Here is a 25,771-nt window from a genome sequence, read left to right on the forward strand (position 1 = left end):
TTAAATGTCCAAATAATCACAAACTGAAATGTTTTTTGTTGGAAATATTCCAAACAGTGGCCACCATCAGTTGCATGATTTTTGGAAATGCTCTGGCATTTTTAATAAAGCCAAACACAATTACAGAAAATAGGAAACAGAAATAAAAGAGAGAGAGACTCACTTGGGCACTTACCTGGTGTTCTAGCCCACCTGGCCTACCTGCTGCAGTAGCCGGACTGCTAGGCCCAGCACGCCCCGTCGCGCATCGTCTTCCTCGCGCCTACTGGCGTTGCGCTTGGCGCGCGCACAGCTGAGCCGCGGCCACATCCTGCTAGCCACGGAGCTGCTCCCCCTCTCCCTGGACATCGCCACACCCCCCTGGACCTCTCTCACTCTCTCCCGTGTTTCTCCCCTCCTCTTCTCTCTCTCCCTCTCGCTCGAGCGCAACCGTCGCTGTCGATCGCCGTTGTCGTGGCCACAGCCACTATCTTGCCTCGCCGACGCGCCAAGAAGCTCCGCCTCATCCCCTCTTCCTCCTCACCAAGACGGAAGGCGCCAGAAGCCCCTCTATGCTGCCAGCTCCACCGTTCCCCTCCTCAGCCACCGAGGATCGTCATCGTTGATTTGTCGCCGTCTCCGCCTCCCCGAGCTCGCTGAGACCGTCTCCGACCCCTCTGTGAGCTCCACCTTCTTCTCCCCTGCTCCTCGTGCCCGTACGCACCTCTAGCCGCCCGAGTTACCAGAGCCGTGAGCTCACTGCCACCGTGGTTCCTCGTCGTCGCGGCCAGGGCCACCGCAGCTCACCTCCGAGAACGGAACTGTGCTCCACAGCTCACCAGGAGCACGTAGAACACACCAGCGCCTTCCCTAGTTCACTACAACGCCGAACCCGTCGTTTTCCGAACTCCGGCCATCGCACAAGTCGCCGCCGCCGCCAACCTAGGCCATCCCAGCTGCTGCCGCTGCCACCACTAGATGCACGAGAGCGCCAGTAAGCCATAGCAACAAACCGCGCTCAAAACCGTGGATTATGGCTCGATTCCGAGCGTCGTCGCCGTGTTCTGTGGTCGCCGCCAGCTGAACTCCGGCGAGGTCGACGTAGCCCCATCATTAGCAACTAATGACATTGCTAATTAACCCTAGAGCCACTTACAGACGGGCCCCACTCCCTAATTAACCCTGGTTTAGTTTCTGTTTAGATTAAACTAACCCCGCAGGGCCCACTGGTCAGGTTTGACCTGGTCAGCCGCAGTTGACCTGCTGATGTCACAGTGATGCAATGCTGATGCAGTTAATCATTTTCTGGATTTAAAATAATTCAGGAATTCCAGAAAATGTCCAAAACTTCTAAAATTCATAGAAATTCAACCATAACTCAGAATGAAATAAGTTATATATGAATAATGATCAGAAAAATCCAATCTATTCATCTGCGCTGGTTTCATGCATGTTAAAGCAACTTAAACCTGTTGTTTATATCAAAACATGTTAATGCACTTTATAAATTCATAGTTTGAGTTTGAACTTGAACCTTAGGTTCAAAATAACTCAAACCCATCTGGTTATAGTTGTATTAGGCCAACACACTCCTTTTGCCATGCCATGATCATGCATCATATTGTGCATTACATTGATTGTCTTTTCCTGTTTGCCAGTATTTGTCCCCTCTCAATAGACGTGGTTTCGGCGATGAGTTTGATGACACCGATGAAGAACTATACTATCTTTAGAAGTGCCAGGCAAGCAAAACCCCCTTGTTCATTCCAATAAATCCCACTCTCTCACTTCTGCTCTCTTTTAATGCATTGGGACAACCATGATACATCTGTTACATGTTGTGGTAGTTGAACCCCTTTTCCTCTGCATGACCTGTCATTGCCATAGTAATTTGATGAAACCCACTAGCATGAGTAGGAGTTGTTTGAGCCCTGATGTGCCTACTCATTCATGCTTGTTTGTCATGCCTGCTACTTCTTAGAGTTGAGTCAGGTCTGATTCATCGGGGATGAATTGGAATGGTGTGTGAACATGTCCTACTGTATGTGAGCTAAGTGTGTGAACACGGTTTGGTAAAGGTAGCGGTGAGATGCCATGTAGGAGTACATGGTGGGTTGTCTCATTAAAGCCGTCCTCAGGAACTGAGTTCTGTGTTTGTGATCCATGAACAGTTACTACCACACATTGGGCTCCGGGCACTCCAAGATCTCTCGACTTATTAATCAACTTGATCTCTGTCTAGGAGTTCCAACTAGTTTCTGGTGTTTGTAGGTAGTGCTAGTAGTCTACCAAGTGGCACCCAGTACAGGTGGGCTTGGGACAGACTAGGTGCAGTGGCATGGTGTACCAAGTGGCACCCGGATGGTGGGCTTGGGAACCCTACTCATGTCGTTTGGGGCCATGAGCGACACCCCGGCCGGATCTCCTTGTGGATGGAACCCGAATAGGCGATAAACCTGGACTAGAGACTTGTGTGGTTAGTCAGGTCGTGGTCGACACCCTTGCCAGGCTTCCGCTTGAAGGTTGTAGAGATACATGGCGGTAAGTGGCGAGCGCGTGTGTGAAGAAGTACACCCCTGTAGGGTTAATTAGATCTATTCGAATAGCCGCGTCCGCAGTAATGGACCTCTGGGTTGCCTATACAGTTCATAGACAAGTGAAAGTGGATACTCTAAAATATGCAAGATAAGCATGAGTGCCATGGGTGGCGTTCTCATAGGGAGACGGGAGCGGATCCATAGTGGTGTATTGATATGGTGATTATGTGGACTTGTGTGCACCACCTCAAAAGAGTTACTTGCAGTCGTAGTTTAGGATAGCCCCGAGTCAAAGCTGGCTTGCTGTAGTTAAACCCCGCCACCCCTTTGTTGATACTGATGCATATGTAGTTAGATCTGATGTAAGTCTTGTTGGGTACATTTGAACTCACGTTTGCCTATTTTATGTTTTGCAGAGAGACTTCCGTCTCACTAGTAGTTCTGCATGGACTTCGACGTTTAGCTTGTTACCTCAGCTACGATCTTGTGCCCTCGGCAGGATCTAGTAGATAGTCAGGCTTCTCAGCCTTTTTCATTTGTAGATGTCTGTACTCAGACATGTTGAGCTTCCACATGTGCTTTGACTTGTATGCTCTGAATGTTGGGTCATGAGACCCATGTTTGTAATATCTCGCTCCTCGGAGCCTATTGAATAAATACTTTGAGTCATAGAGTTATGTTGTGATGCCATGTTGTATTTGCACATATCGAGCATATTGTGTGTATGATTTGAAATGCTTGGTATGTGTGGGATTCGAAACCTAGTTATTTATTCTTGGTAGCCTCTCTTATGGGGAAATGTCTCCTAGTGCTTCCACTAAGCATGGTAGCTTGCTACTGCTCCAGAACACTTAGGTTGGCCGGCATGTGTCCTTCTTTGTTCCTGTGTCTGTCCCTACAGGGAAATGTCACGTGGTGTCTACCGTAGTCCTGTTAGCCTGCTACAGCCTGGATTCTCTGAAGTCATGTTAACCTAGCTGCTGCAGCCCAGATTCACTCGCTGATGACCGACACGTTCGTTGCTGAGTCATGTACGCCTATCCCTGTAAGTTAGTGCCACTTTGGGTTTATGACTAGTCATGTCGGCCCGTGTTCTTTGTCATATGGATGCTAGAGACACTATCATATACGTGAGCCAAAAGGCACAAACGGTCCCGGGCCAGGTAAGGTGGCACCTGTGGGAATATCGTGCGTGAGGCCTCAAAGTGATATGAGACGTTACATGCTAGATCGGTGTGACTGAGGATCGGGGTCCTGACACATCAGAAGAGGATTGTACGTGGAGAGGCTGACAGCTGGGTCCATGGCCGGACGCAAGGAAGTGCCTCTTTATTACGCACAAAATAATGATTCCTCCACCTAACAACTTGGACCCACCGGAAGGACCTCTGTATTTCGCGAAAAACATTCCTCCCTGATAGCTGGGACCCACCGGCTTTACCTTTACACGGAAGGAAGTGCGTTCTTATCGCCTGACAGCTGGGACCCATAGGGTTGAAGCGAAGGTAGCGTTATCTATTTGGCCGCGAACATGTACGTACATAGCGGTTGATCGGTATCTTTGCAGCGATGTACCATGGCTAAGTAAGGAGCAGCACATGCTAAAGTAGAGGCGCTGACGTAGCATGTCACGCGGTCCCGTCTATATCGTGTACACGTACGTACAGCCACACTGCAAGATAGTAAATACGACTACGTACGTACATACGGGTGGGTTCTCTAACGTGTACAACGATGTTGTCCTGTTCATTGGCAGCCAACCAGCTCGATCGGAACGGAGTAAACAATGTAGCGTGTTCATCGGGAGCCAACCGGCTTGGACGGAACATCCGAATCAAGGTCTGGCGTACCGCAGAAGGAAGGAAACGGCCTTCTATTCGACCGCGTACGATCGAAACACAGTCATGTTCATCGGGAAGCGTCTGGTGTACCGCAAAACGGAGGAAACAGACTTTTTTTCAAGTGCCTACGATCGAAACGGGGTCCTGCTGATCGGGAGGGGTGTGGCGTACCGCAAAACATAGGAAACAGACTTGTGTTGGAGCACCTACGGTTGAAACGGGGTCATGTTCATCGGGAGGGGTGTGGCGTACCGCAAAACGGGACTCCACGGGCTACTATTCATCCATTGTCTAGTGCATCGCTCCAGCCTCCACGGGCTACTGCTCATCCACTGTCGACTTCCTCCAACCTCCACCTGCTACTACTGTTCATCCACCGTCAACTTCCTCCAGCCTCCACCAACTATCGTTCATCCACGGGATCCTGTTCAACCAGCCCTCCACCGCCTACTGTTCAACCATCCCTCCACTGGATCCTATTCATCCACCCCCAACCGGCCCGGGTGTGGTGGCCTCCTCGATCGGGGTCCTGTTCATCTAGCGGCAATGGACTCTACACTACCACGGGGTCCTGTTCATCCAACCCCCATCAGGAATTGTTCATCCAACCCCCGACAATGGTCACTGTTCATCAAGAGGCAGCAGGTTCGATCGCCTTCAGTTAGCAGCAGTGGCGAAGGAAACGCTCAGGTTTAGTTAACAGGAAGGGATCGATCGCTCGGGTTCAGTTAATAGCAAGGGATCGATCGCTCGGGTTCAGTAACGTAGCTAGTGCAATCGCTCGGGTTCAGTAAGCGGACGCCTCGCTCGGGTTCAGTTAGAGCCCAACGCCTAACACACGCGCGCGTACATGTACGAGAGAACGTGCAAACCTCTTGTGCACCGCTCGACCCCGAGCCCCCGACCACCCACTGTAACCGGGAACTCCCCGAAATTTTCCTCGCCCTTGCTTCTACCATGATTTTTTCCGTCATGGACGACCCAAAGAATGTCATGCAGGTGCATCCCCGGCCCGCCCAGGACAAAAAGCCCATTTTATGTCATGATTTTTTTGTTATAGAAGTAGGAGCCAACCACATCTATGATGATACGTGCTTTTTTCACAATTATCGTCACAGAAGTGTCATAAGCATGACACAAAAATATTTGTTCGGCCCAAAATGTCACGGATATGTCTTTTTTGTAGTGTTTGGCAAGGCGAAGCCCCCAGTCCAGCTGAGGTGACGGAGCAGGTTGACAGAGTGACGCAGGAGTCGCCGAAGTAGGTTGATGAAGTAATGGTGAAGCCCTCGGTCCAACCGAGGTAACGGAGCAGATCGGCGGGGTGATGCTGGAGCCCCCATGTTAGCTGATGTGTCAAAATAGGTCGGTGTGGTGGGCGCCGGCTTGAAGAAGAGACAACGCGGCGATGCCAGGGTAGGTCCAAATTTGTTGATGCGGTCAATGTTGGCTTGATGAAGTGACTGTGCGGTGACCCGCACAATTTGCGAGCGACAATGTTGTCTTGGCGATGATTTGGCCTTCCTGATGCCGAACTCTTGGTTGTCTTGCCGAGGTGACGATTGACATGGATGACATCGGCTCCACGAAACGATGGCATATCTAGTGTAGGTCGGCATCCATGGAGCAACGAGGTCAGACCAGTTAGACACCGGAGCGATGGTGAAGAGTACCTTGGAAAAGGCTCAAAATTTGTGTGCACATGTTTGGGAACGAAACACAATACTCCAGAAAAAATCCTCCAAAAAAGGGTGTCTGATATCCCCTTCATTAAAAAAGATGAACTTGAGTCAGATTTTTTCCCCCGCAGAAAACAAATCCGAAAATTGATGCAATCCTCAGGCGTTTCCCGGAGTTTGAATAGAGAGATTGAGCTAAAACTTTGAGGGGTTTTAGATATAGGAATTCCATAGCCGATGAACAGTTAGATTTTCCAAAGGATATCTGAGATGGCCGCTAGACTCCTCATCCAAAACTGGTGGGGATTTCCACCTAGATTTTACATGGCTCCGGTATATTGACGATTACTAGAGATTCCTCCGCCGAAACGCGATGAACTTTAGTGGGTCATTGTAGGCTCAGTTCCAAACAATTCCACAGAAGCAATCGTCAAAACGATGCTCGAGGAGATGGTGAAGGCCTGAATGAATCCACTATCCAGAAAATTATGTACGGTCGTGTGAGGGCAATGTTGGTGTTGAGCCCCGAGCTCCTTGGACGAATTTTTTCATGATCTTGATTGAGATCGAAGTTGATGTTAATAAATACGCCCATCGACTTATGAAAAATCTGACGTGTGGTATAGTCCTCGGGCCACCCGAGGTGGTGACAAAGATCTATTCCAGTGCATAGATCCTGCGAGAGCCGATCTGAATTATCATCGCACCCGGTGACTACCAAAGGGACCTATATGGGCAACCAATGTCAGAGGTAAATCCGGCGGATCTCGGGTAGGGGGTCCCAATCTGGTATTGTCTAGATGATAACAAGGACACAGAGGACACGATGCTTACCCAGGTTCGGGCCCTTTCGAAGAGGTAAAACCCTACATCCTGCTTTGTTGTATTGACTATGGAGGGGGTATAAAGTACAGGTGATGTACCATGAGATCGGATGTGAATAAATGTAAAAATGTCTAGAATATGTCCTATCGAGTAGCCTAGCTTCGGTTTATATAATGTACCTAGCGCCTAAGATTTAGAAGAGTCCTCATTTTGTGCGTCACGTCTTGTGGAATCTCACTTGTATATGTCCCACCTGAAGTGGCCCACTAATGAACCGCCACGGGGGTCCTCCTTCCGGCCCTCCTGACCGGAAGATGACATGGTGAGTACCCCCTAGTCCAGGACACCATCACAATGCTCACATTAAAAGAGACGCAAAGTGATAATCATACATAAAGGACATACCTACAGTATGAATGACCCAGTGAGATATGTATATGGAGTTATTATGTAACAAATGGGCTTGAAAATGGGTCTAAAATAGATCCATCATTTGTACTGGTTTCCCCACCTCCTCCCATACATTCTAATATTTTCTAGAGCCAGTAGTAAATTCCCCCAATCGAACATACAGAGAGATCATGATTTTTACTCATGTTTTCTCTTTTTGCTAGCACATATTTCAGATTGAGCGTATTGGCATGTACTATGATCATTGTTGGGAATAAAAATAAAGGGCGGGGAAGGATATGAACCCAGGTTGCCTGGCTAGCTAACCTTCCCAATAATCAACCCAACTATCTCTAGTTGTTGTCAAATGTACCAAAACAATGAATTTAGATTCAGTTAGGCAAACATCTCACCTAAATTGATTTTTCTTGAAAAGTATAAGGAAAATACACAATTTTGACCTTTATGCTCTACTATGTCTTGCACAAAAAAGTGACATGATCGTAAAAAAAGTTTGCACATAAGAACTTTTTTGACCAATCGAACCTGGTGACAAAGCTACTATCGAACCTGGATAGCTAGTTAATTCGCTAGTCTGGTTTTCAAAAATTGTACTAGAGTTACTATGTTGCTTGTGCTAACATTACCAAACTGGTCATACCATAGTTACCAGGCTATTCATATTGAAATTACCCGTCTATCGATACTAGATCTACAAGATTTATCATTATAAAGTTACCAGCCCCCCCCCCCATGCTGAAGGTACCAGGCCCCCATGCTATAGTTACCAACACATTGAATACATAGTTGCCATGTCGGCCATGCTAAAGTTATGAACATAGTGATCATGTAGTTCTCACACCGTCCATACTGTTGTTACCAAACTGCTCAAGCTAAAGTTACCAAGCTAGTCATGTTGAATGAACTTATCAGGCTTTTTATGCTGAACTTATCATACTTCTCATGCTATAGTTACCAGGTTGCTCATGTCATAGTGTTGAGGAACATAGCAATTCAACAAGTTTCCTACGACCATGCAAGATCTATCTAGGAGATGCATAGCAACGAGACGGGAGAGTGTGTCCACGTACCCTCGTAGACTGAAAGCGGAAGCGTTTAGTAACGTGGTTGATGTCGTCGAATGTCTTCACGATCCAACCGATCCAAGTACTGAACGTACGGCACCTCCGTGTTCAGCACACGTTCAGCACCATGACGTCCCTCGAGCTCTTGATCCAGTTGAGGACGAGGGAGAGTTCCATCAGCACGACGGCGTGGCGACGGTGTTGATGATGTTACCGGCGCAGGGCTTCGCCTAAGCACTACAACGATATGACCGAGGTGTTACACTGTGGAGGGGGCACCCCACACTGCTAAGAGAACAACTGTTGTGCTTTGGGGTGCCCCTCTGCCCCCGTATATAAAGGAGGGAGGATGAGGAGGCCGGCCTAGGAGGGGCGCGCCTATAGGGGGAGTCCAACCAGGATTCCCAATCCTAGTTGGAGTCCCCTTCCTATTCCAAGAGGGGGAGAGGGGGAAAGAGGTGGAGAGGGAGAAGAAAAGAGGGGGGTGCCGCCCCCTCCTAATCCAATTCGGACCAGCCAAGAGGGGGGGGCACCCTGCGGCCCTCCTCTCCTGTCCACTAAAGCCCAATAAGGCCCATTACTGCCCCGGGGGGTTCCGGTAACCTCCCGGTACTCCGAAAAATGCCCGAACCTTTCCGAAACCTTTCCTGAGTCCGAATATAACCTTCCAATATATCAATCTTTATGTCTCGACCATTTCAAGACTCCTCTTCATGTCCGTGATCTCGTCCGGGACTCCGAACAAACTTCGCTCAACAAAAACACATAACTCATAATCCAAATCGTCATCGAACGTTAAGCGTGCGGACCCTACGGGTTCGAGAACTATGTAGACATGATCGAGACACATCTCTGATCAATAACCAATAGAGGAACCTAGATGCTCATATTTGCTCCTACATATTCTACGAAGATCTTTATCAGTCAAACCGCATAACAACATACGTTGTTCCCTTTGTCATCGATATGTTACTTGCCCGAGATTAGATCGTCGGTATCATCATACCTAGTTCAATATCATTACCGGAAAGTCTCTTTACTCGTTCTGTAATACTTCATCCTGCAACTAACTCATTAGTCACATTGCTTGCAAGGCTTATAGTGATGTGCATTACCGAGAGGGCCCAGAGATATCTTTTCAAAACACGGAGTGACAAATCCTAATCTCGATCTATGCCAACCCAACAAACACCTTCAGAGACACCTGTAGAGCATCTTTATAATCATCTAGTTACATTGTGACGTTTGATAGCACACAAGGTGTTCCTTCGGTATTCGGGAGTTGCATAATCTCATAGTCTGAGGAACATGTATAAGTCATGAAGAAAGCAGTAGCAATGAAACTGTAACGATCATAATGCTAAGCTAATGGATGGGTCTTGTCCATCACATCATTCTCATAATGATGTGATCCCGTTCATCAAATGACAACACATGTCTATGGTTAGGAAACACAACCATGTTTGATCAACGAGCTAGTCAAGTAGAGGCATACTAGGGACACTATGTATTGTCTATGTATTCACACATGTACTAAGTTTATGGAAAATACAATTCTAGCATGAATAATAAACATTTATCATGATATAAGGAAATATAAATAACAACTTTATTATTGCCTCTAGGGCATATTTCCGTTAGTCTCCCACTTGCACTAGAGTCAATAATCTAGATTACAAAGTAATGATTCTAATACCCATGGAGTCTTGGTGCTGATCATGTTTTGCTCGTGGAAGAGGCTTAGTCAACGGGTCTGCAACATTCAGATCTGTTTGTATTTTGCAAATCTCTATGTCTCCCTCCGACACTTGATGATGAATGGAATTGAAGCGTCTCTTGATGCGCTTGGTTCTCTTATGAAATCTGGATTCCTTTGCCAAGGAAATTGCACCAGTATTGTTGTCGGAGTACTGGGCCACAGGTAGCCTCACCCGAGTCCCTGGGCCTTTCAGGACTTTGGGCCGGCTTCGCCCCACGAGACCTCAAAATAAAGCGCCGCCCTCCGGCGGCCGGCTGGCTCAATGGCCGGCTACCTGAGGATAGCCAAGCCCCAGCAGACGGCACCAAGACGGGGTCGACTCCTAGTAGACGGCCTCCATAGAGGTCAGCTTCTAGAAGGCGGCCACCCAACGCCCTCAGAGTCTGTGCCCTTCATCAAGAGGACAAGACAGGGTGAGGCTACAGTGTAGTCCCTCACCCCCGAATCCCGGACCTGACGTGGCCACAGTGCCCCGTACAAGTGGAGATCTCCGCACAGCGTGACACTGTTGCCACTCCCCCCTTGACGTCACTCCTGATGGACAGAGCCCTGTTCCCACGACAGCCTGTCGGTACGGCCTGCAGGCGGCGGGCCCTACCAGGCAGTGAGAGCCCGGAAGACGGCGGAGGCCGGACCAGCCAGACCTGAGGGAGGCCGGCCTCCAGCAGGCGGCCAGTTCCTCCCTCGAGGCCCTTGCACCATTAACCAGATAAGACACGGAGTGGCTACAGTGATCTCCCACCAGGCGACGGGACTGTAGCCATGCTCCACTGACCAAGCCTGCGCCATTAGCATCACGGCTACAGTGATCAGCCACCAACCAGACCCGCCAGCGGCGGGGGCGGCCTGTCGGCTCCGTACCAGACCAGCCGGCGGGGCCCACCAGGCGGCGGAACCCAGCAGCTTGCGGAGAAGCCGGCGACCAGAGACACTGACAGCCGGGTCCAGCACCTGGCCAGATTACCATCGTACCCCTGGATGGTAGGCCTATATAAACCCCCAGGGCACCCATGCAAAGGGTTCCCAACCTGTTAGAACTAGCCCCGACCCTAGAAGAAGAAGAGAGCTAGCCCTGCCTCCTTCTACCTCTAGCATATAGCTCAAGGAGCACCATTGTATTCACTAGTGCCTTAGTGATCATGCGGAGACCCCGCAGAGCAAGACTAGGGGTGTTATCTCCTAGGAGAGCCCCGAACCTGGGTAAAGTGCGCCGGCATTCGTGTCTATGCCTCATCCCGCTTTGAGGCACTGATGACGTTCTACTCGCTCCCACCATGATAAGCCATCCGTTGGCATATGTGGCACCCAACCCCCGACATTTGGCGCCCACCATGGGGCGAGGTGCACCGTCGTCCGGAGACCTGTTTTGGATGGGAACCTTGTTCCTTCCTGGCAAGCGCAGCCAGCCCAGCACGCCTGACGGCGTCAGCCCCGACACATTGCACGGTGCGGAGATCGCCTGCGCGGCAAGCTGCCTCGCCGACCTTGTTGGCGAGATCCGCCTCTCCGACGACCCTGCCTCCGACGCGGGCACCGACTGCCCCAAGAGCCTCCTCGACCAGCTCCATGTCACCAGCGAGCCTGTTGTGGACTTGGAGTCTGTTGGCTCCACCAACCCGATGATCGTCGAATTCGAACAGCGTCGCTTGACGCGTTCCCCACCAACTTGGTGGTCTATGACGAGCCGCCTCCTCGCGAGCACAGCGGTGGGAGCACCATCACGGAGGTGCTTGTCATCAATAGTGGTGAGCACTCGGACGGAGGCGTCCGAGACCCACTCGATGCGGCACTGTGAGACTTGTCAGCGCCCATCCCGGAAGACGCAGACGCGGAGATGCTGGAAGCACGCCGCGTCCAGCTCATCGAGAGTGCCAACTGACTGGCCAACATGAGACGCCTCTCCGAAGCCTACCAACGCGAGATGGACCGAGCCGTTGGTGGCACGCCGGCTCCTGAGGGGCCTAGCCGCATCGGCTTGATCCTGCAGCGTGGCGCGACCATCACCAGCATGTTCGGGACGGATCGTCCCGTCTACACCACACCTGCAGAGAACATCCGGGCCGCCCAGGCGGTGACAGATGAGCTGGACAAGTACGAGGGCGACAAGTGTCGCCACATGATGGAGCGACTCCAGCAGCTCCTTGACGCGGCCGCCGAGCAGCACGACGAACCACCCCTCCGCTCGGATCACGGCGCGACATCCCGGACGCCGACTGGTGGCGCCCGCGGAAGAAGAGGCAATGAGCCGGCTGCCAGCCGCAGTCAGACTCACCTCTCCATCGAGCGTGACGCAGACGGTCGCCCTCGAGTGGTGGAGCGGCAAGGTGCCCGCCTCCTCCTACGTCTCGCGGAGAAAGGCATCCTACTCCGCCGCCTGTCATGCACCCGACACTCGGCAACCGCCTTGGCCGCCGAGAAGGAGTCGGAGAGAACGACACCCGCCATCGGATCGACCACCTCAACTGAACCCTGGCGCTAGAAGAATAAGACGCGTTGGGTCCGCCTTGTTTCGGCCCACGAATCCGAGATGAGCCCTTCCCTAAAGGGTTCACGCTCCCAAGAGATATGCCCAAGTACACCGGCTCCGTGAAGCCGGAGGACTAGCTGGTCGACTACTCTACGGTCGTCAGCATAGCGAACGGCAACAAGCGCATTGCTGTGAAATACGTCCCGCTCATGCTTCAAGGCACAGCCCGGACGTGGCTTAACAACCTAAATCCCCGCAGCATCAACAGCTGGGTTGATTTCACTGAAGCCTTCATCCGCAACTTCACCAGTACGTACAAGCGGCCTCCCAAGCCCCGCCAGCTCTCCTTGTGCGTCCAAGGGCCCAGCGAATCGACTCGCGACTATCTCACGCGCTGGGCCAAGCTGCGCAACTCCTGCGAAGGCATGCACGAGGTGCAGGCCATGGAGTATTTCACCGCCGGGTGCCGAGAGGGCACCCTCCTCAAGCACCGACTTCTGTGCGACGAGCCTGCGACTCTTGACAAACTGCTGATCATCGCTGACAAGCACGCCACGGCCAATTCCTCCATGAAGGCGGAGATCCTAGTTGATGCATCCGGCAAGGTAGCTCCTCAGGCTCCTCGGACTCCGGCTGGTGACACCAGTCGGCGACAGCAACCAAGCAACAACAAGCGCAAGGCCACGCAGCCGGCTTCCACCAGCCGGCAGGTGGCGACAGTCGAAGACCAGCAGCTGGAAGGGCAGACTCAGCCCAAGCGTCAGAAGGGTGGCAAGCCCAATTGGTTTCCCGCCTTCTCGTACGAGCAGACTCTTGATGCACCCTGCAAGTTTCATAGTGGTGCGAAGCCATCCAACCACACCACTCGGAAGTGCCATTGGCTCACCAGAATCGTCAAGGGAGATGGACTCCTGCCTCCTCCGCCTGCCGGCCCACCGCCCCTCCGCCCCAGCAGCCGGCGGCTCGGCCAGCCGGTGCCATACAAGATGAGTATCCAGAGGAGCACAGAGCATACGTCGTGTTCACCAGTGTGGCCGACGACAGGCGCATCAGACGGCAGCAATAGCAAGAAGTACAAGCAGTGGCATCAGATACTCCAGAGTTCATGCATTGGTCTAAAAAGCCCATCAGTTGGAGCCGGGCCGACCACCCGGAGGTGATGCCCTCCCCTGGCTCTTATGCCCTGGTCTTAGTTGCCACCTTCGCAACAGAGAGGCGGGCAACTTGTTTCTCCAGAGTCCTGATAGATGGCGGCAGCAGCATCAATATCCTGTACCATGACACAATGGAGAAGTTGGGAATCAAGCAGAAGCAGCTCCACCCCAGTCGGACTGTATTCCATGGCATAGTCCCTGGCCTTTCCTGCTCACCAATCGGCAAGACCCAGATTGATGTTCTATTTGGAGACAAGAATCACTTTCGTCGAGATCCAGTTTGGTTTGAGGTGGTGGACCTTGAGAGCCCCTACCATGCGCTACTTGACTGGCCTGCTCTGGCCAAGTTCATGGCGATCGCCCACTATGCTTACCTCAAGATGAAGATGCCGACTACCAAGGGAATCCTGACCATAGTCGGAGACTACAAGAAGTCGTCTGCCTGCGCGGCCGACAGCAGCCGGCTGGCCGAGTCCCTTGTGATTGCAGCTGAAAAGCGGCTCCTTGACCGGGTTGTGGCGATGGCAGACAAGAAGCCGGAAGTGTCACCCATCCCTAAGGAGTCGGAAGTTGAGGGCTCGTTCAAGCCGACGAAGGAAACAAAGAAGATACCCTTGGATCCGGAGCACCCCGAGAGGCACGCTGTCATAGGTGCAAACCTTGACAGCAAATAGGAAAACGAGCTCGTGGATTTCCTCCGTGAGAATCGGGACATCTTTGCATGGTCTCCCAAAGACATGCCGGGTGTTCTGACAGATTTCGCCGAGCACAAGCTACATGTCCGATCTGAAGCCAAGCCGGTCAGGAAGCCCTTGCGCCGCCTGTCAGAAGAAAAGAGAAGAGTTGTCGGAGAAGAGATAGCCCGGCTTCTAGCAGCCGGCTTCATCATGGAAGTATTTTTTCCAGAGTGGTTGGCCAATCCAGTTCTTGTGCTGAAGAAGAATAAGCAGTGGCGCATGTGTATTGATTATACCAGCCTCAACAAAGCTTGCCCCAAAGATCCCTTTGTTTTGCCAAGAATTGACCAAGTGATAGACTCCACAGCCGGATGCGAGCTGCTGAGTTTTTTTGGATGCGTATTCAGGGTACCATCAGATCAAGCTGAACCCGGCCGACAGGCTGAAGACCGCCTTCATCACGCCGTTCGGAGCCTTCTGCTACCTGACCATGACGTTCGGCCTGCGAAATGCTGGCGCCACATTTTAGCGTTGCATGCAGAAGTGTCTCCTCAAGCAACTCGGCAGAAACGCCCACGTCTATGTGGACGATGTGGTGGTGAAGACGGAGAAGCGTGGCACGCTGCTGGAAGACCTCAAGGAGACATTTGAGAACCTGCGCCAGTTTCAGATCAAGCTCAACCCGGAGAAATGCGTCTTTGGAGTACCAGTCGGCCAGCTTCTCGGCTTCCTAGTCTCAGAGCGCGGCATAGAGTGCAACCCTGTGAAGATCAAGGCCATTGAGAAGATGGAGGTGCCCACCCGACTGCTGGACATACAGAAGTTCACCGGCCAAGTGGCCAAATGGGCCATAGATCTGCCCCCCTACACCATCTACTACCAGCCTCGCACCGCCATCAAGTCACAAGCACTGGCCGACTTCCTCGTCGACTGGGCCGAGACCCAGTACCTGCCACCAGCGCCAGACTCTACCCATTGGTGGATGCACTTTGATGGTTCAAAGATGCGCACTGGTCTAGGAGCCGGCATCATCCTCACCTCTCCCAAGGGCGACAAGCTCATATATGTGCTGCAAATCCACTTTGTCAAATCCAACAACGTAGCTGAATACGAGGTACTCATACACGGGCTCTGGCTTGCCAAGGAACTCGGCATTCGCTGGATCCTGTGCTATGGTGACTCCGACTTGGTGGTCCAGCAGTCGTCAGGCGACTGGGATGCCAAGGATGCAAATATGGCAAGCTACCGCTTCCTTGTACAACAACTCAGTGGATACTTTGGCGGGTGCGAGTTCCTCCATGTGCCAAGAAATGACAACGAGCAAGCAGATGCCTTGGCACGGATCGGCTCCACCCGACAAGCAATACAAGTCGGCGTCGCCCTACAATGCCTGCTTAAGTTGTCTATCAAGCTGTCACCAGAGTCCGACTCCATCTTCGTGCCGGCCCCTTCTAAAGCAGTCGGATCCGACTTGAGGGCCCCAGAAGCCGGCCCGGGGACTGCAGCCGTCGCACCCGGCCCGGGGACTTCAGAACCCAGCCCAGGGACTGCAGCAGTCGGCCCAGGGACTTCTTCAGCTCAACAGGTGGCAGCCAACTCCAACCCGCCGCCTCCCGGCCCAACTGCCCTTGTACAAGTTGCAGTCGTGGCAGCCGAAGAAATAGCAGCACCTTCATGGGCCCAACCCATCCTCAACTTTTTGGTGAACAAAGAGCCGCCTACTGATGAGATCCTAGCCCGACAAGTGCAACGGCAGGCAGCATCATACACCCTAATCAACAAAGAACTGGTACGGTGCAGTGTCACTGGTGTGTACCAACACTGCGTAGAGCCGGACCAGGGTCAAGCAATTCTCAAAGATATCCACCAAGGCGAATGTGGTCACCACGCGGCTTCAAGATCACTTGTTGCCAAAGCTTTCCGCCATGGTTTCTTCTGGCCGACTGCTCTAGAAGACGCCAAGGAGTTGGTCTAGAAGTGTAAAGGGTGCCAGAAGTTCCGTTCCAAGCCACACTTGTCGGCTTCTGCGCTCAAGACCATTCACATTGCCTGGCCCTTTGCCGTTTGGGGGCTGGACATGGTAGGGCCATTCAAGACGGCTCGTGGCGGCATGACTCATTTGCTTGTCGCCGTGGACAAGTTCACCAAGTGGATAGAAGCAAAGCCAATCAAGAAGCTGAATGGGCTGACTGCTGTGACTTTCATCGCCGACATCACCACTCGGTATGGCATACCACACAACATCATCACCGACAATGGCACAAACTTTGCCAAAGGATCCTTGGCTCATTTCTGCGCGACGCAGGGCATCCAACTGGACTTAGCGTCCGTTGCCCATCCGCAGTCAAACGGCCAAGTGGAGCGAGCAAACGGCCTCATTCTATCCGGCATCAAGCCCCAACTGGTCGAGCCTCTAGAGCGTTCGGCCGGCTGCTGGCTCGATGAGCTGTCGGCCGTCCTCTGAAGCCTGCGCACGACTCCGAACAAGTCGACTGGCTTCACGCCCTTCTTCCTCGTCTACAGCACTGAAGCCGTCATCCCGACGGACATAGAATTCGACTCCCCATGAGTCACCATGTACAACAAGGCGGACGCCAAGGAGGCACGAGAAGATGGTGTCGATCTGCTGGAAGAGGGCCGGCTGTTGGCACTCCGCCGGTCCACCATCTACCAGCAGGGTCTGCACCGATACCACAACCGCAAGGTGAAGCCAAGATCCTTCCAAGAGGGAGACCTTGTGCTCCGGCTGATCCAGCGAACAACCGGCCAGCACAAGCTCTCGGCACATTGGGAAGGCCCTTTCATCATCAGCAAAGTGCTGGGCAACGGTTCCTACTAGCTGATCGATGCTCAGAAGCCCAGAGCACGCAAAAGAGATGACTCAGGCAAGGAGACGGAGAGGCCATGGAACGCAAACCTCCTCTGAAGATTTTACAGTTAAAAGCAGTATGTATCACGCTACCTTTTGCATTAAGTATGAAGACTCCGGGTCCCGCGAGAAGAGCTCGGGGACTACCCTCTTTTATCTATATGATAAGTGCTATGCCTATGAATGTGTTGTTTTATTATTCCGCCTGGCACCGGGTTCGACCAGTCAGCCCAGAGGCTCGTTGCCTTCTGCTATATGCCGCCTCTTGCAGTAGGACAAGTAGTGTGTCGGCACCAAAAAACTTCTCCTGCCAGAAGCCGCAGCTCACAGAGCGACTGTACGGTGGGCAGGGGTTGCAAAACAATGCCCACATGAAAAATGGCTAAGGAAAATTGCGCATATAGTCGGGGCCGGCATCCCGCCTTTTCGGCTGGCTGCCGAGCAGCCGGCCGGCCGGCTTCTGCTTACCTTGCCGACACTCCAAATGGCTAAGTACTTGCCCTCCCACAAGTAGCTAAGTACTCAACCCAGACGCAGTCCGCGGAGCGGCTGTTTGGGTGGCAAGAGGATAAGCCAAGGGAGGGCGACAAAGGAAAAAAGCAAGGAGCAGAAAGCAAGAAAAGTCAGAAGCCGGCAAGCAAAGCATAATTTGCGACAAAGGATATTTACATAGCAAAAGGCCCATTGGCCAGCATTCAACAGAGTTTGACATACACCCCGTGGGTGGAATTGTGCAAATTTAATCAAAGTCTGTTGAGACTAATGAGCAGAAAAATAAAGACAACACCCTAAGGGGAGGCAGATGGTTCCGGCTGGACGATGGAGTCGGCGGTGCCGGTTGGGGCAGCAGAGGATTCCGGCTGGATGACGGAGTTAGTGGCACCAGTCGGAGAGGTGGACGGCTGGATAGTAGAGTCAGCAGCGCCAGTCGGTGGAACGGGTGGCTGGTCGGTCTCCGCCTGGCTGCCTCCAGTAGCAGTTGGCGCACTTGAGCGCGGGTCGTTGCTCGAGGCGCGGTCAGGTTGAGGCTGGCCATCCGCTCCAATGTCCGGCGCGTCCTCCTCGCTTTCCTCGTCCTCCACGTCCTCCCCTTCGTCGCTGAAATCGATCACCTCGGCCGAGTCCTCGCTGTCCTACGGGTTAAGCCCGATCCGCTCCAGCGGCGCCTCAGCGCCCTTGTCAACCACCTTCGGGATGAAGACGCTGGTGTCGGTGTAGTCGGCGATCGCCGTCGCTCGCTAGACAAGGTCGCCCTCCACCGCCACCAGCTCCTCCTGCACCTCCAGCCGAAACGTGGTCAGGTGGGCCAGATCTAGCCCAGGGTACCACGCCTTGACGAATTCTAGAGCTCGGCGCGCTCCAGCCCGTGCCGCGGAGCCCTTCCAGGCCTCCAGGCGACCAGCCGCCACCTCCAGCCAGTCGGTAGTCCGTCTGGGAGTGCGTGGAGCCTGCATGCCTGGCTAGAGGGTGGAGACGCACTAAAGACAGCACAGCATCTGGTGAGCCGGCCGAAGGCGGGCCTGGATGCTGAGGAGCTGCTCGTTGAGGGACCGGGGGGCGTCGGCGGCAATCTGCACGCCTTCCGCCCTCCGCTCCTGGCGATGAGCCTCAATGGCCTAGTTCGCGGCGACGGAGTGGCCTGGGAAGAAGTCTGTTTGGATGAAGGGCGAGGAAGCCGGAGATTAGAAGCCATCGGTCGGCATGAGTAGGGGCCGGCGACTCAAAGAAAGAAAAGAAGAAGAGGCCTACCGTCGACCAAGTCCTCAATGCTGCTGAAGCAGGCAGTCAGCTGCGCCTCCTTGTTGGCCCAGGCGGAGCTCAATCTCGAACTTAGCGAGGAGGTCGGTCTCCTTTGTCTTCGCCTCCTTCTGAGCCGTCTTGAGGCGCTCCGTCTGCTCCGCGAACTGCGTGACCAGTCGGTCACGCTCCTCGGCCAGTTTGCTGCACTCTGCCTCCTTACTGCGCAGCATGGTGTTGGCTTCGCCTAGCTGCTGCTGCAAGGCGGCGTTGGCTTCTGCAAAGAGAAAAGAAGAAAGGACGTCAATCAGTCAATAGAGAAGGGACGCAGTTGCCGGGGAGATCCGGCCCGACTGCTCAGCAGTCGGCCCGAATCTCGGGGACTACAGCCCGCGGGTGCGCTATCGTGCCCCTGCAGAGAAAGAAGTTATCAACAGACAACAAGAGAAATACAGTTACTAGGAAGATCTGGACTGACTGCTCAACAGTCGGCCCGAATCTCGGGGACTACAGCCCGCGGGTGCGCCAGCGCGCCCCCGTGGAGAAAGGAAGCCAAAACTTACTCTGGCTCTTGGACAAGTTGGCGGTCTGCTTCTCCAGCTCCCGGACTCTGGAGTTGAAGGTGGCCGCGTGAAGGTTGTGGTAATCCTGCAATAGGGATGCCAGATGGAGTTAGCATTCGATGCTTGCAAGATAAAGTTCCGGACCGCCTGCTCAGCAGCCGGCCCAAAACTTGGGGACTACACCCAGTGGGTGCGCTCGCGCGCCCCCACCAAGAAACAAGAAGATCAAAAATAAAAAAAGAGAGAAGCTTACTCGGATGGCTGCTCGCGAGTTTAGAAATGCCTCATTGCACCGCTTGAGGGCGTCGGCTTCGGCCCGGAGCTTGGCCTGGATGTCGAGGGCCGCCTGGTTCAAGACTCCCGTCCCGCCCCCGCGCACGCAACCAATCGGCGCGGCACTGGTTTCCTTGGTGTCCGGGACCGACGAGCTCGCGGTGCCGGCCTCCAGTGGTGGCGGTGCCGAGAACGCCTTTGCAAGACGGCGGCGCACGGGTGTGCGGACCTCGGGAGTTGCGCCCGTCACCACCTCGTTTCCGACTGGTGGCACCAGCGGGGCGGCCGGCTGCCTGTCTTGCGCTCCGCCGGTCGGTGGTGGCGGAGGCACGATGACGTCCGGCATGGCGACGTTTCCGCCCTCCCGCTCCATGACCGGCTGCTCGTCGCTGGCTCCCCTAGTCGTCGCCACAAACTCATGCGGAGGTGGCGCAGAATTCAGGGGAGTCACGAGCAGCGGCTCCTGGCGGCGCGCGGCCTCCGCAAGCCGCTCCTTCGCCACGGCATCAGCATCCGCCTGCGCCATTTTCCTCTTCGCTGACGCCACCACCCTGTCAGCCTTCGCCTTCTCTAGGCGGGCAGCTTCCTGCTCCTCGCGCATCTCACTCGCGTTTCGCTCTTGTGCCTCCCGGAGGTCGGTGGCCGGATCGATTCGCCGGGTGGTGGTGGAGGTCTCCGCTGACCTGATGACCGAGGCAGCGGTCGACTTTTCGAGGGCGAGCCGGGCCCTGAGATAAGAAAGCAAGATAAAGAAGTTTTTAGGCCAGATCGGCAAGAAAGTGGAAGCGTAAGAGAAATACTTACGCTGACACCATGGGCGGCACCTTCGGTTTCCTCTGAAACTTGGCCACCTTCGCCACGGCCTCTTTCCTCCTGGTCGCCGCGGTCGGGTTCTTGGGCTTCTTCGGCGTGCTGCCGAACAGGGCGGCACCCTGTTTCCGCTCGCGCTTGCCGCCTCGAGCAGACGGCCCGGCGGAGGGGCCTGTGCCGGTGTTAGCGGTGCTCCGGGAAGGGCGCGGCTCGTCTTCATCGTCGTCGTCATCGGGCCAGGTCTCCATGCCGCCCCCTTCTTCGGAGCCGCCTGCTCCATCGCTGCCGCCAACGGCATCGTCCTCCAAGGCGGCCGCCCCCAAGTCGGGGTCGTCCTCGTCGCTCACCTCCCGGTCTGGCTGGTAGTCACCACCCAACCCCACGATCGCGGCTGTCGCCGCAGACATATAAATCTACGCTCTAGAGAAGGAAGCACTTCATATCAAGATCAAGACTAAAGCAAGGACTAAAAAAGAAGCTAAGAGACTTACGGCAGGCGGCGGGTCATCGCGGGAGTACGGCCGCTTCCCGAACCGCCAGGATCCCTCTGGCACCTTGAGGTTGGAGATCTCGTTCACCATCCTCGCCACCTCGGCGGTCGGCATCTCCTTCATGCACATCCTGCTCGGGTCGCGGTACCCGCTCATCCAGCAGATCAGATGAGGACGGCCTTGGAGTGGGAGAACCCGGCGCTCGACGAAGGCGATCAGCAGGTCGGACGCCACGAGTCCCTCCGCCTCCGTCAGCACCCGGAGCCGGCCGATGGTGCCAGCCATGTCAGCCTACGCGGGCTTCGGCTTGTAGCCCCAGTTGGGCCGGAGCCCAACAGGGGGGCCGGCCTCATAGGTCAGCAGGTTGATGAAGTCGACTGCCGGGTCGACATTCTCAACATAGAAGTAAGATTGCTGCCACAGTTTCACCGACTGTGACAGCTTAATGACCGGGAAGGCATTCTTCTTCGACGGCCGGCGCACGGCGACGAAGGCGCCGCACTCGGCTGCCGTCTCCTTGGCGGAGGTGCCCAGCTTGTCGTAGAAGAAAGTTCCCCACAGCTCGATGGTGGGGAGGATGCCGAGGTAGCCCTCGCACGCCGTGACAAAGGCAGATAGCAGCGTCATGGTGTTGGGCGTTTAGTGGTGCGGCTGGATGTGGTTGAAGTCCATGAACAAGCGACGAAACGCACTCACCGGGAGGCCCAAGCCGTAGAGGAAATGCGAGCGGAAGACGACCCGCTCGCCCTCCTGCGGCCCCGGCAAAATCTCCTCCCGCGGCGGCAGCCGCACCTTGACGAATGCCGCGTTGGGCATCCGGCGTGTGGCCCGGAGGAAGGTGAGGTGATCCTTGATCACCGTCGAGCCGTCCCAGTCTCCACCCTTCTCGTGCGCCATGGCGTTCGAGCGGAGCTGTGTGGGACGGAGGAGCTTGACGACGGCGAATTGCGGCGGTGCTGTGGCGGGCACTAAGCAGCAACAGCAGAGAGAGAGAGAGGAGGAAGAAAGTGTGGGGAGAAGGGCGCGCGTGCTCCGCCGCTCCCCTGCCTCCCCCTACTTATAGCCCTCGGGCTGCGAAGCCGAATTGGCAGGACGTGGGATCGTGGGATTAACTGCACCCATGACCCCACGACCCCCCGATTATTATGCAGAGTTACTGCATAGTAACTCTTGCAGGAATCGCAACCGCACGCCTCGGCCGCAGCGGATCCACCCGCGTGCCGAGGCCCGGTAGTGGTGGGTGAGGGAGTCCTGGATTAGGGGGTATCCGGACAGCCGGACTGTGTACAACGTCTGGACTATTGAAGCATGAAGATACAAGACTCAAGATTTCGGCCAGTGTCCGGATGGGACTCTCCTTTGCGTGGAAGGCAAGCTTGGCGATCCGGATATTATATTTCCTTCCTTGTAACCGACTCCATGTATACCCTAGCCCTCTCCGATGTCTATATAAACCGGAGAGGTTGGTCCTTAGAAGGCCGATCACAATTACAATCATACCATCATAGGCTAGCTCGTAGGGTTTAGCCTCTACAATCTCGTGGTAGATCTACTCTTGTACTACCCATATCATCAATATTAATCAAGCAGGAAGTAGGGTTTTACCTCCATCGAGAGGGACCGAACCTGGGTAAACATCTGTGTCCCTTGCTTCCTGTTACCATCAGCCTTGACGCACAGATAGGGACCCCCTACCCGAGATCCGCCGGTTTTGACACCGACATTGGTGCTTTCATTGAGAGTTCCTCTATGTCGTCGCAACAGGGCTTGTTGGCGCCTCCAATCGTCAGCAACATGGTCCAGGGCGAGACCTTTCTCCCCGGACAGATCTTCGTGTTCGGCGGTTTCGTGCTGCGGGCCAATTCGCTTGGCCATCTGGAGCAGATCGATAGCTACGCCCCTGGCCATCAGATCAGCCTCGGAAACCTGAACTGCACGGCAGACATCCGCAGAGACTTGATCTTCGGCGGACTCGAGCTCATGACAGGATCGCCAAACATTCACGACGAGCATGGCTTAAACTTGCTGTCGGACAAAGCTCAGGATCTAAACCCGGAGCAAGTTACGTTACCTAAGGATGGAGGGATGGACCTCGCCCTACGGGCCGCACACGCACCGGCGATGGAGTCGAACACGTCCCTCACTTGTAAGGAGGCATGTGACTCCGGACCCCCGAATTCATATCCGGACGTAGGTTCCAGTCCGTGTTCCCAAGCCTGCCGAGCCCGGTTGGGCTTCGGCAATGGAATTCACCGCAGCGGACATCTTTGAGCACTCGCCCTTCAGCGACATGCTGAACTCATTCAAGTCTCTCTCTTTGGCAGGAGGCTCTCAGCCGAACCATGTCCAGCTCGAGTGGGAAGCAGGCGACGACGGAATTCGCTGCCCACCCACCACCCACTTCATAGCCACGGTCGATGATTTAACAGACGTGCTTGACTTCGACTCCGAGGCCATCGACAGTATGGACGACGATGCAGGAGAAGATTCAGAATCTATGGGGCACCGGACTTCCGCCTCGTCACACAACATATACATGGTGGATACGCCCAAGGAGGATGACGGTGACAATCCGGAAGATAAAACCCCCGGGAAAAATCCAAAGCGACGGCGCAGACGTCGTTCCAAGTCCAGCAACAGTAAAAACATCAGCAAGAGCGCCAGAAGGATCGATACTCCGGTCAACCCCGAAGGCAACAACGACCATACGGAACTAGCGATGGAGCAGGACGAACCAGGTCACGCCGAACACAGTTCGGAGCAGACGCCCGAGGACAATAATCCAGAGGAACGAGTTCAGCAAACCGGCCCAGGACAAGAAGACAGTCCGGATGATGATGCATTCATCATTCCGGAAGAACGTGTGGAACGAGAGAACCTCCACAGAAAGCGGGCAAGAGCCATCCGTGCACCTTCTATGCATGCTGACCTTCTCATGGCATCGATCCGGGGCACGGCCCCAAGGAATTGTTGCACCAAGCCAAAATAACTGTCCAGCTTAGGCCCCTTTGGCCAAAGATGGTCTATTACAGACCGCATTGCAAGCCCGGATAGCCTGTGCAGCCATCTTGTCACTTAACGGCAGCGGGCGAGTGGGAGCGTGGAATTGCGACCAGAAAAGCTTCTCCACTTCCTTATCACCTTGATCTTTGAAGAACTCAGCAGCGTCAGTTGTACTCTTCGCTAGATCCGCATATGCGTCCGTCGGACTCCGGCGTCCATCCAGGGAGCGTACTTTGGATCGAAGAACTTCGTCCGCAGCAAATAGGAGCCCCCAGCCGCAATTTTGCCGGCCTGTTGAAGCTCCTCCCGCGCACCCCTGAGCTTGGTTCGTATTTCCTTGGTGGCATTCAGTGCCTTGCTCAGGTCGGCCAGTTTATCCTCATGCTCCTTTTTTAGGAGCTCATACCGGTCAGCGGCATTTTTTTAACTCAACAGCCATTTCGGCTATCTTTTCCTCGCTTCGGCGATGAGCAGCCTGTTCGGCCCTCAATTCATCGGCCGCCTTTAGGGAAGCCGCATTGCTCACCCGAGCTTGTTCCTTGGCTAGAGAAAGCTCCGCCCTCAGGGCCTCCACGGCAGCAGCGCCATCTGCAGTCCAAACATATTACATTAATATATGCCACCTTAATATTTTCCTATACAAAGGAAGATAGGGCACATACCTTGTGATATATCCAGCCGCTCATTCACCAGCGTGATATCGGCATCAATCGACCCAATTTGCCTCGTCAATTCGGCAACTTCAACGGACGGGCCGGCGGCTGCACCCACAGGTACCTGCACACATTTACATCACGATCATTGGTTTATGATCCCCCGTTTGCTGCCTAGGGCGGGCAACCAGAGTCTCAGAGGCTACTATCTATATCACTACAGAAAAAGACACATCCATGACATTTTGGGCCGAACGAATTTTTTTTCTGTCATACATATGACACTTCTATGACAATAAGTATGACAAAACCCGGTATCATCATAGATGTGGTGGGATCCTACTTCTATGACAAAAAATCATGATAGAAAATGGGCTTTTCGTCCTGGGCGGGCCGGAGACGCAGCTGCATGACATTCTTTGGGCCGTCCATGATGGAAAAAACCGTGGTAGAAGCAAGGGGGAGGAAAATCTTGGGGAGTTACCGGTTATGGTGGGAGGTCGAGGGCCGAGCGATGCGCATTTATCTCGTACGTACGCGCGTGTGTGTGAGGCGTTGGCTCTAACTGAACCCGAGCGAGGCAGTTGGGCTCTAACTGAACCCGAGCGATTGCACTGCAGGCTATGCGTTACTGAACTCGAGCGATCGATCGATGGTTGTTAACTGAACCCGATGGAGCGATTCCTTCGCTACTGCTGCTAACTGAAGCCGATTGATGCTTCCTTTGGGATGAACAGTGAGCGTTGCCGGGGGTGGATGAACGGTGAGCGGTGGCGTTGCCTCTGGATGAACAGGAACCCATGGTGTGGAGGGCTGGATGAACAATAGACGTGGAGGGGTGGCCGTGGAGGGGTGGTTGAACAGGACCCCGTGGTGTGGAGGGCTGGATGAACAGTAGACGGTGGAGGGGTGCCCGTGGAGGGGTGGTTGAACAGTAGCCGGTGGAGTAGCGCGCGGTGGAGGCTGGATGAACAGGAGC

Source organism: Triticum dicoccoides, chromosome 3B, assembly GCF_002162155.2.
Source record: "Triticum dicoccoides isolate Atlit2015 ecotype Zavitan chromosome 3B, WEW_v2.0, whole genome shotgun sequence".
In the NCBI taxonomy this organism is placed as follows: domain Eukaryota; kingdom Viridiplantae; phylum Streptophyta; class Magnoliopsida; order Poales; family Poaceae; genus Triticum; species Triticum dicoccoides.